At 54.4% G+C, this 17515-nt stretch overlaps 1 protein-coding gene across 14 annotated transcripts in view; it reads right to left on the reverse strand.

Moving 5' to 3' along the window:
- TNS1 (tensin 1) overlaps positions 1–17515 on the reverse strand; it is a 174673-nt gene that overhangs the window by 92445 nt on the left and 64713 nt on the right. For 12 of the 14 annotated variants that reach the window (XM_064485161.1, XM_031452142.2, XM_064485155.1 and 9 more), the window contains 3 exons: positions 6933–6974; positions 6102–6152; positions 197–246 (listed from right to left, as the gene is read on the reverse strand). The gene's annotated coding sequence lies outside the window, so the exon portion shown is untranslated. Of the gene's footprint in view, positions 1–196; positions 247–1468; positions 1746–4525; positions 4616–6101; positions 6153–6932; positions 6975–17515 lie in introns of those variants that run through there. The other 2 variants (XM_064485162.1, XM_064485163.1) reach the window with 2 other exon arrangements.

Genomic DNA, 17515 nt, shown 5'->3' on the forward strand with positions numbered 1-17515 from the left:
CGAGCTAGAATGCAAAACATGATGCTTCCCAGCGGCATCAACCTGCATCCTCTCCCTGCGGCTTTCACGTCTGCCCATGCTCCCTACCGGTGGCTTTGTGACTTCAGTCTCAGAGACCGAAAGGCATGACTTGTGAAGAACACCCACAGCGACCTCACTGCATGTACCCTTACCCCTTGACCCACAGTTGGCATACCTGATGGGCTGGGGATGGGGCTGGACACTTGGCGTGACTCTGGTGGAGCCCTGGGAAAGAGAGAAGAGAAGTAGCATTAGGGAGGAGGCCAGCAGGACAGCAAGACTGCAGCAGAGAGCTGTCCATGGGAGCAGTCAGGACCACGGGCAAACAGATTCTCCTCTCCTACCTCTGCCAGCGTTCCAGCCCAGGCACCCTAAAGCCCCAGCAACACAGCAACCCAAAGCCAAAAGCAATTAATGCCAATCCCACATGAGTGTGCCTGTGTGCTTGCGAGCCTCCCTAGGGGAAGGCTTTCCTTTCCCAGACAAGGAGGAAATCCCAAATGCTGAGAAATGCATCACACCTGCTATCTCCGCTGAGTCCACGCTCAATAAAACTGTCACTAAACTGATGGAAACCCATTTCACCTTGATTCGCTGGACATTGGAATAGCAACCCCAAGTGGAGAATAGAGATCGCAAGCATGAAAGAAGGAAAGATGAGCGTGCTGGCCACCCTCTGCCCAGCTCTGAACATTTCTCCTCCGACCACCAGCAGCCCACACGCCTCTCTCCTTTAAAGCAGCAACACTGGCTCATTCTATCAAAAGTTTTGAGACAAGAAGAAATCAGGCATGGTTGGCAGTAACCAAGACCAGTGCTAGGCAGCAAATCACACTCCTAAGGACCCACTGCCCAGCATCTGTCACCGCCCCCCATTCACTCGCTCCCCATCCCAGGGTTATCAACTTGAACAAAATTAGGCAAAGGAACCCAAGTTGGTGTCCAAAATATCCCAGGACATCCCAATGGCTCAGTGATGAAAGCACAGGGTCAGAGTCCCACAGCATCCTGCTGGGCAGCCTTGCATTCCTTAACGCTCTGAGCCTCTGTAATGTCACGTGTAAGACGGGACAATCCTTATGAGGTTGTTTGAAGATTAAGAAGAACTATGCCCAGAAGGCACTTAGATGTTGTTACCGTTATTACATCAAGGACAATTAAAAAGAGAGTCAGAGATATAACCAAACATTCACCTCTACAGAAAATCAAAATCCAACATCACCAGCTGCCACCCATCCTTTCAGCCACCTCACTTGACGCAAATCAGACACCAACTGGTAGATTCCCAGACTCAGGCAGAGCTCTCTGAGCCCACTGGCACCTTCCAAACATCCCTGAGACTCCCCAAAACCAGCCTTTCCTGACCACCAATACGCATCCACGTCTTGGAGGAGGCAGGACCACAATCCCACCAAGGAGAGGAGAAACCAAGGCCACAGTAACTCACCCCCACAGTGATGACCGGCAGGATTCACCTTGACTTTGGGCTGGACCACTGGGGCCGCAAGAAGAGAAGCCCCCTTCAGCCCTCTCCAGGTCCAGCAGCGCCTACGAGGCAGGGGTGGCTGGGCTCCATGGCCCAGCTCCCAGCTGAGCCCAAAGTCAGGGCAGCCCCACTAAGAGGAGGCCCCTCCATCCAGCCTCCCGTAAGAAGGCTGTGGCCAGAGTCCCCTCCGCCTGGGCTGCCGCCCAGCTCTGAACAGCTCAGCCTTGGAGGCAGCAGCAGGAGGAAACAGCCAAGTGGGACTGTCGGGGCGGAAGGTTTCTCTGTCTCCGCAGCTCTCCTGGCCCTGAGGACTCGGGTTTGCATGAGTCAGGCGTGGGGGGTTGGGGGCGGGCGGTAAGGAGGGGTTGAGTTGTGTTCGGTTTTCAAGACCCAAACCGGGCTGTTCCAAAACTACCCACCCAGAGGAACGCAGAAACCCCACACTTCATCCGTCTCCGTTTCACTGGCCCCTGATGAGGAGCCGCTGAACCTCCCCAGGCCCTAGGCCCCGCTCCAGGCCCCAGGGCCACCCTGCTATAAATAGCCCCTCGGGTTCCGTCTGCTGCTGATCCATAGCCCTGTTTGGAGGAGGCCACCACAGCTGCTTCTAACAACTGGAAGCCACAACCAGAGCCAAGGCTGGAGGTGTGGCCAGGACCACAGGGCCAGGCCCAGGGAGCTGCAGGGAGACAATGGGATATTGAGCTGGGCTTGGCAAGGGGACGGGGGAGCTGAGGGGAGCCGGGAGCCTCCACAGGCGCAGGGGTAAGGAGGATGAGCAGGGCCGGAGAGCCAGCTCCCGTTTCTCCACCCCCCTTCCCAATGTTACAACATTCCACATTCCTCAGCCTCCCCACCCCAAAAAAGCCAGGGAAGATAAATAAAAACTTGGCCCTAACAGAGTCTGGCCATGCCGCCTCCAGAGGTGATAAGACAAAGTCCAAGCCGGCTCTGCTCTGCTGGGCCAGCCAGGGAAGGGGAGACGGGAGGAAGCTGCCTTGGACAGTGACCCCAGCGTGGAGGACAGGGACAAACAGCTGGACGGTCATCCCCTGATGAATCACTGGGCCGCCTTCTAACTGACAGGGCTTCCTGTTTTCTGCAAAGTTTTCGGGCATGTGACGCTCACTGGCAGAAAGCAGACTTGCACAGGTAACCTGTCTGAGTGCTGGTGGACACAGAGTCACAGGGAGAACAGAGAACCACAAAAGGGCTGGGGGGCAGGGAGGGGGATGTGAGCAACATAAAACGCTTCAAGAAACACAGTGACCTCACACACACAGGGCTGGAGACAGCCTTCCGCTGCATGCCTCATTACACAGGCCTTTTTCAAGAGGGATGCAGTCCCCTCTCCTCCCCATCATTGCATGCATTCCCTCATGCAATGAACTTCATTGAGTCCACTGGCTGTGCATGAGGCCCCCGACCTCAGAGAGCTTATATTCTGCAAAGGAAGATACTCATCCACGCAGCCAGTGTGAGAAGCAGCCGCTTGGTCTCATTGACCAATATGTAAAATGGGTACAACACAATCGCATGTAATTGACCCGTTCCACTTAGAGCCTCTGGGAGAAACTACCGGAGGGCTTTACAGAGTACTCCAAAGATTTTATTTTATAAAGAAAACTAGCTCTCTGTCTGCCCGTAATCCCATTCTTTCCCTCTCCAAGACTTTCAAAGCCCTTTACCCACATGGTTTGAACTTCCTCCCTGGCCCTCCCAAGACAGGGATCAATAAAAGGACTTTTGATCCAGCTCCCTAGGAAACAAGTCTCTCCTTTGCTTACAGGACACTGTGTAAGGAAATTCCACAGCCTTCCCCAAACGGTGTCTTACTTCTCTTACTATCAGGCAGTTCCTCCTGGTATCTAACCCTCACCCTTCCTGCTGCAGATTAGGCCAACTCTGTTGGCCTTAGTCCTCACTGCAGGTGAGAGCTGCTGACCACCGATCAGACACTCCTGAGCAGCTCAAGATCTATGACCCTCGGCTCCGTTTTTTGCTCTCTTCCTCTCCCACCACCACGCAGCAAGAGTGGGAACCCCAGGATCTGGGCGGGGTTGGTTTGGAGCAATGACTGTGTGGGAAGAGTCTTGCCTTCCTTTGAGGTCCACAGACCAAACACAACAGCTCTGGACCAAAAGAAAAGCTGTTTCCTGAGCCCAAGTCCCCAGGGGGCACAGTTGGGAGGAGGGTCTGGAAGCAACGCCAGGGGCCATGTCAAGCAGCCAGAGATCGGTGACCAATCTACGTCAAGGGCCCTTCCCCATCCCTATGTCTCCTCTGGGGGCTGTAACCATCCCCTCCCCTCCGCACCAGCCCCTCCAGCCACACCCCTTCCTCTCTCCTTCCTGCCCACCAGCCTGGATTTTTCCAAAACAAAGTGCGACACAGCACACCATCCACAAACGCTGCTACACACCAACCCCGTCAGAGGAAAACAGCCATTCCTGCCCTGTGAGTCCTGGGCGGCAGGCCAGAGACAGGAAAGCAGCTCAACAAACAGGCACATTATTATCACAGCAGCAGGCCCAGGGCAGCAACCATGCTGCCCTGAAAAGTGGTCTCCTCACCCCGGGCAGACGGCAGGAAAGACCTGTGGATGGGCAGGGGACCGACTCGGTGACCCGGGGATCACTCAGCCCGGGACAGGTGTTTGGGAACCTCAGGAGAGGTTTTCTCTCCTCCTCTGCAGTATCCAGATCATTCTGGAATCTGCTCACTCGCTTAGTCTTTCATGAACAACTTTAGATGAATGAGAGCAAAACTCATCATGTCCCTTCTCCCATATCCAGACAAGACGGCACCCTTACCCACTGCTGACACACACAGACACACACACTTTCATCCCAGATCAACAGAACTTTTTCCTTAAAAAAAAAAAAAAGAAAAAACCACACACCCCTAATCCCAACTAAACAGCAATCTCTTTCTCTCCCAGGATCAAGGTCACACATATCCTCGTGTCAAAAAGTTCTTCATGATGTCTGACTTCAGTCTCTTTTGCTGCAGCTTTACCTTGTAAAATCTGTCTGGCCGAGGCTGGGGTTGTGGGGAGCAACTGCTCTAGGATTCAGCTTATAAGAGTGTCCAGATCATTGGCTAAATGGCTTGGTTCACACGCTGTCACCCTGTCCCTTGGCCAAGGATCAAGAGTCCTGGAAACACCAGATCCAGGCAGCCATCCTGGGATGGGATGGAGAAGACGTTTATTGAGTCAGTGAACCCCTCCAAGCCTCTGTTTCCTCAACTATAAAATGGGGTCTCAGCATCTGCCACAGTGGGATGTCATGAGGATCAAAAAAAGACCCAGCCCAGCTCCTGGCCCTTAGCCAAAATAACAGTAAGAAGAATGGCTCCCATTTTTATTGAGCACATATTATACACTTTGTGTACATTAAGGTAGTTAATCCTTAGTAGTAGGTACACAAAAATTAATTTCTTCCCTGCACCCCAGCCCCAGAAACATCACAAACCGGACAAGGGTCCCACACCAGCATGGGTACTCCGTGCCCACAGGACCCGTGCATACCTTGAACAGAGCCTTCCCCACTAATTTGAGAGGCATTGTCCTGCTCCTCCTGGAGGGGCTCTGTGTAGCCCCTGGGACACCTCCGCCTCGCAGGGCTGGCTGTGCAGGGCTGCCCCTGGGCAATGTGGCAGCGGCGGCAGGCTCACCACAGAAGTGTGGCTGCCCGCGGGAGCCCAGTACCTTCCTTTGAGGCCCTCCCTGCCGTGGGTCAGGCAGCTGTCAGATGATAGGGCCTCATGCCATCAACAGCTCCCCCCGTGCCAACCGCCAAAACCACTCCCTGTTCCTCTGCAGATCAGGGCAGGCGAGGATGGAGAGGCCAGCAGAGGGGCAAACTGTCAGAGAAGGGCGGGGAAGAAAGAGAAAGGCCCAACTTGGCCGGGCCTCTGCCCCTGGGGTTGTGAAGACGAGCCCAGACACGAGCACAGCTGGAAGCGGGGTCCCGGAAGAGCTCCTCTTGCCTTCCTTGAGGTCCTTCCACGTAAGGAATTTGCCCATCACCCTCCACCAAAACCGCAGGGCAGGAGGAGTCCTGCGAGATCAACCATCTTCCAGCTTCCTCCTGAACCAGCAGCATTTAGGACATTTTCAAAGCCTCCTCTCTCCAGAGAAGCAGAGCCTGCGATTCCCTCTAAGATCCCGGGAGTCTCTCTTCATCTCCGCCCTTAGTTCCTCCTGCTGCGGCGTTGCCCCTTCCCCTGGTCCTTACCTTGGTGACTGCTCACCACCCAGCCAGGCCTCACACAGCACAGCAGGCCCCTTCTCTTCTTCCTCCCACCCTGCAGCACTGAGTCCACCTAAGTGATGGCAAATGAGCTCCGGATCCAGCTGAGCTGGAGGCTGAAGCTAAGATTGGGATCTAGTACCCAAGTAATGGGGCCTGCTTACCCTCCCAGCCCCTCTCCTGGCTCAGTAATTGAGCTGAGCAACCCCTGCCTGCCCTTCTGGAAAGCGGGCCTTAAGGAGAGGCCCCACCAAACAAAAGTGTGAGACATGGTCCACCCCGCACCTCAGGCACCAGGGACCCGGCCACATCTTTGTCCTCCTCCTGCCTATACTGACCTCTTCCTCAAGGCTTTTCCGTGTGCTTCCACCCCGGAAGGCTCCTTCTCCCTGGAGACAAAGAAAAGGCAGTCAGAGAGGGGAATCAAGGAAAGTCACCAAAAGTTACCAGGTCTTTATCCAGTTGGGTGTAGCAGTGGTGGGGGGTGGGGGCTTGGCAGAAGGGCCTGGCAAGGGGCTCGGCTGTTTGCGTAGAATCTTTTTGTCCACTAAAGGCTCCTCAGAGCTAATCACACCCTCCATTTGTGTCTCCTGACCTCTCCTGGGGGACATTATTACTATTCCCATTTTGCAGATGAGGAAACTGAGGCACAGGCAGGCTCATGACTTGCCTACAGTCACACAAATAGAACCTTGGAGTAGTTAGGCTGTAAACCCAAGTCCTCAGTCTCCAAGCCCATTATTCCACGCTGGCCACGGCCAAGAGATGCCTCTCAGCTGTCAGCCTCAGTTTTCCCTCCGCAGGACCCACTCACTTCCTTCCCTGCCTCCTCCACGCAGCCTTGAGGAAAGTGTCTCTCTGCTAAGTCAGGGAGATGGGTTTGGAAAGATCTGCCTGGCTTTCTCACATTCTACATATTTAATAAAGAAGTCCACATTTAACCACTGGCCTCTCCCTCTCCCCCAGCCTAGTTCCTCTACAGTCCATTTCCAGACACACAAGGGGATGGTCAGATGTCCGGCTCCCAACATCATCCATGTCCCCACCCTTCCCTCAAGTTCCCCAAATCTACTCCAGAAGAGTGTCCCCAAACACATCTGTTCACTTTCCTCCCAATCCTCCTTCTGCTTTCCGGCCACCCCGCCGCCCCACCCCCCGCCGTCACTCACCGTGTCCACTACATTCTTTGGAGCGCTCTCAGTGTTGACGGGCTGTGGGCAGAAGGAGAAACAGCATGAGGCCTCAGGGCAAACCTCCCCAGGTTGGCTCTCTCCCCAGGGCCGGTGGCTGTGATGGGCAGAAGGCGTCCTGAGACAGGGCGATGGCACCAGCCAAGACTCAGACAGATGCGCTGACCCCAAGCTTGGGGGGCAGAGTTTGGAAAATGACAAACTACTACTCGAACCATCCAGCTGGACACACCTCACCAGGGCCAATAACTCAGACAGCCAAAAAGGAGCAAGGAGCAAGTAAGTTACTCTTGTTCCCACACACCAGGCAAGTGCACCTACACTGACCGTTTCATTTATTCACAAGAACTCAGTGAGGCAGCTACATTACTAGCTTTGAGCCCCACTTTACAAATAAGGAGAAATTAGATGAGTGGCCCAAAGTCACCTACTACAAAGAGGGACAACGGGTTAGAACCCCATCTTCGGTCTCTACACTTCGTGCTCTGTATCAAACTGCAGCAACCCTGGGTGAGGGGCCTGCCAGCGTCCTCTCTTCAGTGGCCTTTCAAGGGCCACCCCCACCAGTGGCCCAGCCCCCTCACAGAGCTGTTTTCATGCCCAAAAGCTCTGCTCCATCCAGACCCCTTGCTATTCCCACATCCAAGCCTTTGTTTGTAGAACTGCTTCCTCTCTTTTCCTCCTCCATGAAGCCCTCCCTGAACCCCCCCGCAAGAGGGGGCTCTCTCTCACACCGTGGACCTCCAGGATCTGTGCCACTTATTTGGTCTTCAGGGTATGAATAATCTCATCATGGGAAGATGTCTAATTCTCCAACTATTGTTTTACTTACGACTCTTATGCGCCCTGCCTCTGAAACAGAGTCAAAGCAGCATTTTACCAACTCAGTTGCCATGTCCCTCATGCTGGGTTTATGTGGAGCGGACCATCAGTAAACGCCTGTGGACTGGGCTGTCCCTCACCCCAGTGCCATCCTTCCCTTGCTCAGACCAACAGAATTGCTTCCTACTAAAGGCATCCTGAAACATGAGCTCCTCAGACTCCCGATCACCAGAGAGAAACTCCCCGTGCCAGGGCCACCTCCTGGCCACAGTCTCCAGGCCTCTGTTCCCAGCTCAGTTAGAAGGGCCCTTGAGTCCTACAAAGAGGCGTGAGCACAGCTGTCAAGGTCATGGAAACAAGCCTTTGCCGAGATGAGTGTAGACCAGGTTAAGATAGTGCGTTTCAAAATAAGGAGCATCCGCCCAATCCCATCCCTGGGACCTAAGGGTGAGCTGCTCATGTCTGAAGACAGGGGGATAGACAGAATGACCTCAAAGGCCCTGGTATCTGGGAGGAGAAGTGGGCCAAGATGGGCATGGAGGAAGGAAGTGGGCTGAGCCAAAGGCAGTCATGCTCTTTATGAAAGGGGCCCATACTTCACCCCTCCTGCCGGGAAGACGGGAGGCTGACGCCAAAACTTCTCTCCAGGTGGGTGAAACCTCTTGTGTAGTTCAGGGTCAAGGCAGCTTGGGATGGTTGAGGGAGGACAGGGTCCAGAACAGAGTAGGAGGTGGGGAGGCACATCAGCCAGCCTCCCTCAGCCCCCCTAGGCTGGCCCACCTGGAGTCTGAGGATGGCTCTGGAAGAAGAGTAAAGATGCCACATTCTGCCCCTTCCCAGCCCCATCCTAATCCTCACCCAGCTGCCCCCAGACTCCACAATCCTGAGCCACAGGCCACTGGGCAGGGGGAAAATGAGCCTCCCGGAAATCCCTGGGGATCCCTGCCCCAGACTGAGCCCTAGGAGCTACCTGACAACTGGGACCAGGGTCTCCCCCAGCCTCCAACCACCACCTAGCCGCACCCAGGGGAGTTCTCTGAAACAGTGCCAGCCCACCCCAGCCCTCTGACCACACCCTGCCGCCTGTCTCTTCTGGTCCAGGGTTCTAGGATGCTCAGGTGGAGACCCCTCGGCGGGGCAGGGCAGCCCAATTGCCTCCTCTTGGAGCTGCTCTGGCCTCCTGTGGGGAGGAGAAGGCCTGCAGGAACCTTCTGTGCGCAGAGTCTACACACCACAACTGAGATCTGAACCCAGATCTCCCAGGTCCAAAACCCTCCCTCTTCACAGTCACCAGCCTCCCTAGATAGGGGGGGTCAGAAAGACAGAAGTTAGGTGGGATGGAGAAACTGGAGACAGAGTACCTGTCCCAGGCCCATTACAAGCCCTTAAGAGCTCCTCACCCTGCTCTGGGGAGTCTCCCAAGAGACCCCAACTCTGGGCAGAGCAGAGTGAGAGCCGGGGGTCTCAAATTTCCAATCACCTGGAGGACTGTTGACAGACACATGTATAGCTGGGCCCTCCCTACCAGGTGGGATCCAGCAGAGGATGGAGGGACCTGAAAATGTGCATTTCTAACAGGTTTCCGGGTCCAGGGATGACATTTTGAAAACCACTAGCCTAAGCCAAAAGCATTGGCTACAGATGGCCAGGCCTTGTCCTGACTCCCTCTGCTACCAATTCTGTGACCTTAGGTAGGTCACTTTGTCCTTGCTGCTCTTTGGCAAGACTGCAAGGCCTTATTTTGTGAGAAGCAAGTGAGATGAAGCACAGAAAGCACTTAGAAGAGGGCCTGACACTTAGGATGCTCTCAGTAAATGGGAGCTGTTATTTATCATCTCCACCCGCACACGCCCAGGGCCAGGCCCTCTCCCAGACACCCCACCCCACCCTGCCCCACCTTGACCCTCCTGCCCCGCCCCTCCTGGGTCTGGCACAGTGCAGACCAAGGAGTCAATATTAGAAACCACAGGCCTCAGCAGTGCAAAAGAAACTTCTCTCCCTGCCAGCAATCATCTGAGCACCAGCCCCTCAGCCCCCATCCCTTCCTCGTGCCAGCTGGAGGCCGGCCATCAGATGCTTGCCTTCAATGTACTGGTGGTGAGGATTCTGAAGAACTAAAAATTTCCAAAAACCCCTTCGGACTTAAACACCCAGTGTTTTCCTGCAGAGTTTGCAAACACAGCCCAGCCTGCAAGCTGCACTCCCCGCCCCTCCCCTCCACCCCAGTCCTCCTGGGATTGAAGTCCTGCTTCTCTGTTTCCCAGGCACTGCCAGCTCTGGGGCTACTGGGAAAGAGAACTGGTAACAGGAGGGCCAGGTTTGGGGGGGTCTCCCCTGAGGTCACCCCCACCCCAGGCCCTGCAGGGAGGTTTGGGTATGCTCCAGGGAAGCTCCCAGACCATCAGGGCTGTGGTTTCCTGAGGCCACAGTCCCAGAGCTCAATGGCTGGCAGAGACCCACTAGGCCTCGGCTGTCACCCTACCTTCAGCACACAACACACACACACACACACACACACACACACACACACACACACACACACCCCATCCTTGCACACCACTCCTCAGAACATCAGCTCTGAGGGGAAACTCAGACACCAGCTGCTCCCTCCCCATTTCACAGATGGGGAAACTGAGGTGCAGAGAGGTGTAGGTATAACCCGTCCAGCCTCGCACAGTGCGGTTCATGGCAGACTCAGGCTGGCACCCAGTAAAGCCCACCAATGAGCTCGTTCACTGACCCCCCAGCCTGTCCCCAGCCAGCCTGCAGGCAGGGTTAGTTGGGTAGCTCCTGGCAGTCTCTGCTCTTCCTCCACACACAGGCTCAGCTGCAGAAAGACAAAGAAGATGAAGCCCAAACAAGGATGGCACCCCCCCGCCAGGCCCCACCCACTGCCCAATCCCAAGACAAACTCTGGATCTTAAGGACCTCGGACTTTCCAGAGCTGAGGGCAGCTGACTCACTGCGCCGCTAGGGTCTTCCAGAATGCCCCAGCCCCTAGGCAGGACAACTCAAATCCAGCTCAAGGTTTGGACCTGGTGCCACTTGACAGCAAGGCTTTGCTCTCCATGGATCTTTCTGCTCTAGAGTCTCAAACCGGGGAGTCTGCAGCAAGGCAGGGACCAGACTCAGACTTTCAGGGCAAAAAATTTAAGGAGGCATTCAGCGTCAGGGTGCGCAACCCTGAGAGTGATACCCCCTCCAATTTTGCACCCTAGGGTCCCCATTTGCCTTACCTCTTCCTTGCCCTGGTCTGCAGGTGCCTTTTCATAATGTTACTGCAATCATAATAATTACTCAACAGGTACTAATGATGCCCTGGGCTTAATATAGGCCTCTTCGCTTTCATGATCATCAGTCCTCATAATGCTCACAGGGTTACCCCATTTTACAGGTGAGGAAACTGAGGGGCCAAGAAATTAAATAACATGGCCAAGATTACACAGCTGGCAGGTAGGAGAGCTGGTTTTGCTCCTTACATCCCCCTCATGCTGTCTCCTCTCCTGGCCATGACCTTCAATTCCACTTACTCTTAATCAACTGCCCTCCTATTGGGAACAAGCTTTCTGCAGCTTAAAGACTAATTGTCTCAGGTCCCCAGGAGGAAGAGACTTCTTCAATACACCTCCAGAGGAAGAGGAGGAAACAGGCTGCAGTAGGAGAGACTGGAGTCGGACACCAGAGAGAGCTTCCTGAATGTGAGGGGTTGTGAACCGCAGGGTGGATAAGGGAAGCTGCACATCCTTTCCTCGATTTTTTTTTTCCAAAAAAAGATACGCCTGCCTTCTCCATGCATACCCACCCCCAATGGTGTGGGCCCGAGGAGGGGCTGTTCTGTGGAGGTTGGGGTGGCTGGGATGAGAGCTGGAGGTTCACACGGTGGGACACTTTGGTAGCCTGCAGGGAGGGTGGGCTGGGGGGAAAAAATGTATCTGTGGGCTGCTGTTTTGGAGGAAGGAAAAGGCAGAGGGCCATAGCAGGTGGGCGGAGGTGCCCAAGCCCTGGACTGGGGGGAGGGGGGCCAGCGCAGAATGCGGACTCAGCCTCCGGAGGAACATTCCGTCCAGAAATTCCTCACACCCTCCCCCCTTCCACCTCTCCAGCTCTCCCTACTCTTGCCCCCTGGGAGGCCTGGAATCCAGGCAGTTTTTCAGGCCAAAAAAGACCCCATGACATCACAGCAACTGCCATGAGGGACTTGAACTATGAGGTCAGGGCAGCGCTGCCTATCAGAAGGGGAAGGGCACTGGTGGTGGGGCTGGTGGGGGCTGGGATGTCCTCTGTCCCAGGACCCAGAGCACGTTATTCCAGGCTCACTTGTTCCCAAAATAGAACCCTAAACAAATGAAGAGAGAAGACTGAAAGCAACAAGGAAGGGCAGGGAAGGGCAGGGAAGCTCCATTTATGGGGCACTTAGAGGGAGCATGGCCAGCAGGCACATCACAGACCGACCCCACAGCCAGCGGGGGTCGGGGGACCAGCAACGTGGTAATAACAAAAACACGTGCAGCAGGGGCAGCAGAGGGGCACTTTGAATCCCTCTTGGCAAATGAGGAAACATTTTCCAGGGAGATTAGCCAGCTCCATACTAGCTCAGATCTACACCTCAAAGTCCATGTTCACTCCTCACCCCATGTGATTTCCCACATCCCAGAAGCTGGAGCATCACCACGGAGGGCAAGGGGCTAGAGGGAGGGCAGCAGCAGCCTGCACCCCATGAATGTTTGGATGAAGTTGCTCCAGGGGCCACATCCTTTCCCGGGCAGGCTGAAGCCACCAGAGTGAAAAAACAGGCTGGATGTGATTAAATGGAATGTGATGCCTGATTTTCCCTGCACCCCCAGGGAGAGGCCTGGGCAAGCCCACTCCTGTCCTCAGCTCCCCACTCAAATCACCCCAAGGGACCCAGCACCCAACTCCCGGCTGCTGAAGCTGGGTAACTTTGGACCCCCACCCCCCCCACCCTGTCCTGCTCACACACGCCCACCAGGCTGGTCTTGAGCCAGGCTGGAATATTTCTCGCCCCCTCCTGCCACACTCCCCACGAACGCTGTTCCACCCCTCAGCCAGGGCCCTGGGAGTCTGTGCTTCCTGGACCCTTCCTCCACGCCCCTCTGTCTGCCCTTGCCCAAATCCTCCACCCAACACTGAGCACCTGCACCAGCCTCATCTGGTCCCCCTGGCCCGTCTCCTGGCAAACCTCTCGCCACCAAGCCACACCCCACAGCTGGCAGCAGACTCCCGCTCTCAAACCCCACTTTGGGTCACTTTCCCACTCAAGGACCCACAATGGCCCTTAACGTGTGGTTCACTGAGTTCAAGTTCCCCAACCCGGCTTCTGGATTCCTCCCTTATCTGGCCCCTCTTTCCTCGGGTGGACTCCACTGCCCTCTCCCTTCCTCTACTGGCAGGCTCTGCCCCCATCTCTTCACTGCCCACCACCGTGCCACGCTGCCTCCCGCCTCCATTCTCACTCTCTGTCTATTCTCACCAGCACTCAGCCACGGCCACCAAGGTGAACAAGATTTCCTGGCACCCTCTTCCCCCTAGCAAGGGCTCTGCATTTGCTCTGGCCCCATCAGACTTGATAATTTGTCCCAGGCCCTACCCCATCTCTGTTTCAGCTCTGCCACCTTCGGGAAGGCCCTCTTTCCTTCCCTCCTCTCTTCCATTTGCTCAGATCTTAAACTGGACTTGGAAGAGGAGGCAGACGCCTCAACCAGCATAGCACAGATGGATTGCTGCCCTCCCTGGACCCCAAGGCTGCCTCTTGTCAGAACCCCCGAGTCGGGCACTAATTCATTTCCACAATAGAGTTCTCTCTCTCTTCCCCACTGAACAGGGTCCCCAGAGGATCCCCCTTCACCCAACTGGAGCTTCTCCCAGTGGGGATCAAAGGAAAGGTGGTCAGCACATTCATGCAACCATATCCCTCCATAGCCCCGCCTAAGGGCAGGGCCTCAGAGGGCCCTGAGGACTCCACCCAAGCACCTCCTAGAGAGAGGACCTCCCATCTGCATCCTAATAGGCATCAGTGAGTATGATGTGTTCCAGTGACAGACAGCACCGATGGGCCATTGTAGGTGTTAGAAAATTCTCCTTTACATCCATGTCTCCTCCTCTTCATGAGAACCTCCACCTACAAGGTTCGACTTTGGAGAGCCACACGAAGTAAGCCAGGGTGTCCTTCAACACACTCACTCCCATTCTGAGCCTGCCTTTACTCTCCCTCTCCGAACTAAGCAGCCTAGGAGGTGCACAGATTGGGGTTTCCAGCTTCCCTCATCACTCTGGGAATCCTATTTGGAATGCAGTGCTCAGAGTTTGCCTTCTCCTTTGAGAGTCAAGTCTCTCTTGGGCTCATCTCTCCTGACATTGCTCCACTTTCCAGAATCTCCCAAAGATGGCTACCCAGGGGCTCAGTGCCCTTGGATGAAACACATAAGGGCTGGGAGTTCAAATGAACTAAAGCAAATGCTGGCCACTCTCCCTGATGGACAGCAAGACGGCAGCACGGGGGCTAAAGGGCTCTACGTGCTTCTCTGCCAACCTCCTCACCCCAGATCTGATACAGGTGCACCTTGAGAAAGTCATTTGAAAATCTCAGGGCCACCACCTCATGCCCATTAGAATGGCTACTACTAAAAATTAAATTAAAGAAAAACATAAAATAAAACAGTATGAGGGAGGATGTGGAGAAATTAGAACTTTTGTGCACTACTGGTGGGTATATAAAGTGGTACGACCACTATGGAAAACAGTATGGTGATTCCTCCAAAAAAAAAATCAAAAACAGAATTACTATATAGTCCAGCAGTTCCACGTCTGGGTACATACCCAAAAGAACTGAAAGCAGGGACTTGAAGAGATATTTATACACCTATGATCATAGCAGCATTATTCACAGTGACTAACATGTGGAAATAACCCAAGTGTCCATTGACAGGTGAATGAATAAGTGAAATGTGGCATATATACACAATGGAATATTATGCAGCCTTTAAAAGGAAGGACATTCTGACACAAGCTACAACATGGGTGAATATTGAGGTTTCATCCTTGAGCATCCTTACGCTAAGTGAAACAAACCACAATTTTAAAAATGGATTAGAGTAGAAAAGAAATCTCAAGGCCTTAGTTTCCTCACCTGAGAAAGAGCAGGATTTGACTAGATAGCATCTAATCCTCTCAATCCTGTGGTTCCGTGCCCACTGCATCCTCACCTGCCTTCCAGAAGCCCCGGTACTTGGTAGAAAAGAACCCTGCAGCTCCAGCCTGAAAACAGTGCCTGGCACAAGGTAGGCACTCAGAAAACGTTTGTTGGTAGGGTGGATGGCAGAGAGATAGATGGATAGACCCTCCCCAAAATCCCAGGCCCGCTGGTAAACAGAGAAGCTAGCTAGATGGACTCACGGCTGGTACTGTTTAGAATAAGAAATGCAGGGGAAGTCTGCCTGGCAACATCAGGTATTTACATCAGCAGCAAGCACCAAGGGTACTGGGGAGAAAGCAGATTCAGGAATACAAACCCCACTCCTGCCCCAGCCCCAGCCACTGTGTGTGACTGCAAACCAGTCTGGCCTTTCTGAGCTCCAGTTTGCTCCTCTCCCTAAGGATGGATTTAGATCTCTGCCGAAGTCACTGTGGGCTTGAGTGGCCCAGTGTCAGGGGACAGGCTCAGAAGACCACAGCTGCTGTGCAAGCCAGTCACGTCTGTCATGATCACGGTCATGAGTGTGGACCCTGGCGCCCAGCCACTGAGTCGAAATCCCAGCTCCCCATTTGAATAACTCTGTGGCCTTAAGCCTCATCTGTGTTCCCCATCTGAGACACCCCCACACACATTGCCTTGTCTTGAAGAATAAATGAGTTTACTTTTGTAAAGCATTCAGAACAGAGGTCTGCAAAGAGAAAGTTCTAGACAAGAATTAACTTCTCACTGTTGCTCTGATTACTACTATAGAGGAAATCAACCTAGCATTCCCATTTCCCCATTCACCTCCCCGCTGCACTCTCCACCCCGACCTGTGATTCGATGGGATTCACTCCATAGGACGTTTCAAGCACCACGGGGCTGGCCTTCGGAGGAGAAGCAGCGCCCACACATTCTCCCTTAGCCCAGGTCTCCTGGTGCCAGACCACGCGTGCAGGAGGGCTCACATCTGACCAACCTTGGTGGCCTGGCCACTTCTGGCCATCACCCTCTGGAAATTCCTTTTGACTCTTATTTTTTAGATGTTAAGAAAAGCTGCTTCAGCTCTTTCCAAGGATCAGGACCGTCCATGGCAAACATGCCCTCTCCCCTTTCCATCCTGCCCCAACACGTGGACCCCACAGGAGGCAGGTGACCCTTCTACCCAAGGGCTTGGGCAACATCTGTCGAGTAAGACAAAAACACTGGTTGAAGATTAAGCCACTGTGCCCTGGCTGGCCTGGCACAGGCCGGAAGATGTGTTTGGCCGGCAGGGCCCAGAGGCTGGCAGAAATCCCGTGCCCAGGGATGAGCGGTCCGATTCCAGGGGGGTAGGATTGAAGCAAGATGGGTGAGAGGGAGAGCTGGAGGCATGGACAAAACAGGACAAGCAGGCAGACACACAGTGTGAGGCAAGAGGGAGGGGGCGGGGAGGCCAGAGACCAGCCCTGCAGAGGCTGAAGGGCAGGCAGCGAAGGCAAAAGGAAGGAAAAATACAACCCGCCCTTTCCTCCCTCTTGTGAACCTGCTCAAAGCACTTGCCTGCCTGCCTGCCGTGAGGAAACAGGTGCTCAGCGCTCTCTGGGGGAAGCCAAACTTTCTCCCAGCTTCCCCTGGGCCACTTTCCCTCCCCGGGGAAGGCAGCAGAGTTTCCAACTGGAGACTGGCCCCCATCACATCCCCCACCGCCCACCAGTAGGGACTAAGAGCAACAGCAGTCCTGTCTATTGAGTACCTAATCTGTGCCAGGCATCTGGCTGAAGGTCCTCTTCCAGCCACTCAATAACATGAATTGAGCACCAACTGTGTGCCAGACAGTGGGGATACAGCAATGAACACAAAGGATAAAAAAAACTTCTTGTATCAGAGTTTACATGCTGGTGTGGGGGAGCCTTTTAAACAAGATAAGCAAGTATGATGGTGATACATGTTAAGGGGCAAAAAAAGCCCGAGTAGGGTTGTTGGGGGAAGGGAAATCTGACACTTCAGTAAAGACCCTGGAGGGGGGCAAGAGCCTGGCAGGTATCCATGAGAAAAGCTTTGCAAGTGCAAAGGCCCTGAGGCAGTATCATGCCTCATATGTTCAAGGACCAACAAGAAGGCCAGGTAGCTGCAGCACAGTGAGTAAAGGAAGGAGCTTCTAGAAGAGGGGTGGGGGACAGGTTCTGACTCAGGTGGGGAAACTCCACCATCCGATGGCTGATCCAACCTCCCTAAAGGTCAGAGCTCCCCCATCCAGGTAGGGCACATCACAGAGAAGGGAAGACTCCACAACCTCGCTCAGGCAGGAGTCTCTTCTGGAATCTAACTACATGGCCTCCAGCTGGAATGCCAACCTATTCCCTTTTGTCTCAACCTCTGACCCCTTCTCACATAAACAAGCTCACGAGACTCCCAGAGGTCATGCATCTGGCTTCTGCCTGGACAGCCTTAAACCCCGGAGCCCCCTAGCCATCCCAAACCAGCCAAGGACATTCTGTTCTCAGCAGCGAAGTGGCAGCTGGGTTGAAATGATGAGACATAGCCTCACCCCTCCCCACTCCTCCCT

Source organism: Camelus dromedarius, chromosome 4 (genome assembly GCF_036321535.1).
Source record: "Camelus dromedarius isolate mCamDro1 chromosome 4, mCamDro1.pat, whole genome shotgun sequence".
Lineage (NCBI taxonomy): Eukaryota > Metazoa > Chordata > Mammalia > Artiodactyla > Camelidae > Camelus > Camelus dromedarius.